Source organism: Heterocephalus glaber, unplaced genomic scaffold (assembly GCF_053883595.1).
Source record: "Heterocephalus glaber isolate CG9 unplaced genomic scaffold, H.glaber_assembly_v1.0 deba00001730, whole genome shotgun sequence".
Classification (NCBI taxonomy): Eukaryota; Metazoa; Chordata; class Mammalia; order Rodentia; family Bathyergidae; genus Heterocephalus; species Heterocephalus glaber.
The window spans coordinates 3,072,132-3,073,753 of NW_028258441.1; the positions used below are offsets into that span (position 1 = coordinate 3,072,132).

At 40.6% G+C, this 1,622-nt stretch overlaps 1 pseudogene; it reads right to left on the bottom strand.

Moving 5' to 3' along the window:
* Window positions 1-483: 483 nt before the first annotated feature.
* LOC101702426 (heat shock factor protein 2 pseudogene) lies at window positions 484-1,313 on the bottom strand (annotated as a pseudogene).
* Between the last annotated feature and the right edge of the window lie 309 nt (window positions 1,314-1,622).

A 1,622-nucleotide genomic window follows, 5' to 3' on the forward strand; every position in this document is an offset into this window, starting at 1 on the left:
GCAGGAGGTATCACATCCCCCCAACTTGAAACTATACTACAAAGCTACTGTGATAAAAAAAACAGCATGGTACTGGCAAAGAAACAGACCTGAGGACCAGTGGAACAGATTAGAAGATGCAGAAACAACTCCAGACACACTCAGCCACCTCATCTTTGACAAAGGATCCAAACACCCTCAGTGAAGGAAAGATAGCCTCTTTAATAAATGGTGCTGGAAAAATTCGGTTTCAACTTGCAAAGATTAAAACTAAACCTATATCTCTCACCATGCACTAAAGTAAAATCAAAATGGATTAAAGATCTAAATATTAAAAGAGAAATGCTGAACCGGCTGGAACAGAGGTTAGGTAGAACTCTTGAAGACATTGTTTTGAAAGAGATTTTATGAACAAAACCTCAGTTGGCTGTGAACTAGCACAAGCAATCAACAAGTGGGATCTCTTCTTTTTTTTATTTTCATAAATTTTATTTCACAAACTCCTTACTTGAAGGGATCAGATATAACATCCTCATTCATTTCGTGAATAACTGGGAAATTTTCTTCATCTGCATTATAATTGATAATGTCATAAATGATGTCATCTGAAATCCGCTCCCTTTGCTTTAAACCTTCACTCCTACTGGGTGGAAACTTGTGGTGGTGATTATCAGTTGGTTCTTTGACTATGTGTTGAAACAGATTCTTCTTTTGGGCTCCACTTGTGTTTAGAAGTAGAGGCCTTTTACATTTTAAACTCATAAGTTGGTTATTCTGAACCAGTGTAACAATAAACTGAACAATCTTTCGAATAACTTGCTGCTGTTGTTCATGCTTAGCTCTTAATTTCGACACTTCCTTCCAGAGGGACTCATTCTCAATTTTTAATTCTGAAAGCCTGGACTCAATAGTTTCTTTTTTATTTGAACCTTCTGGGCACTACTTATAATTTTTATTAAATCTTCCTGATGAATTTTATTTTCTTCAGGTTTTGAAGATGAAACCTTCCTTTTGATGTTCTCCACCAAGTTGTCCTGGCCTTTTTTGAAGTAAGGGTGCTGAAATTCGACAGGCCCATCTCTTTCTTGCTTTACTATTCCAGAGTCAATGTGCACCACTTTACGGAAACCACAGATGTTCAACTGCCTCACGAAGCTCGCCATGTTATTGTGCTTGAAATATTTGAGAAGAATTTCTTTCACAAATCTTTGTTCATCCAAGACCAAAAAACTCTGACCATTCTGGCTCCAGGTGATGAACTCGTTGGTGGGGGCTTCCTCCACCAGCGTCCACAGCTTGCTGAGGAAGGCCACTATGTTGGAATTCTGCTTCATTGTTCACTGGCGCGGGATCCTGCTCTCCAGGGCGGATCGTGGCGGCAGTGGAGGAGGGGAGGCCGCAAAAGCAGCTGCACCCCGAGCACGCCCACCACGCAGGCGCAGCAGCCTGGCACCGCCTTGGGATCTCATCTTACGAAAAAGCTTCTGGACAAAAGGAGAAACCACCAGCAATGTGAAGAGACAGCCCACAATGTGGGAAAAAATCTTCACCTGCTATTCCCCAGACAAAGGTCTACTATCTCAAATCTATAAAGATTTTAAAAAATCAGACCTCTCAAATTTAAAGACTCAATCCAAAAATGG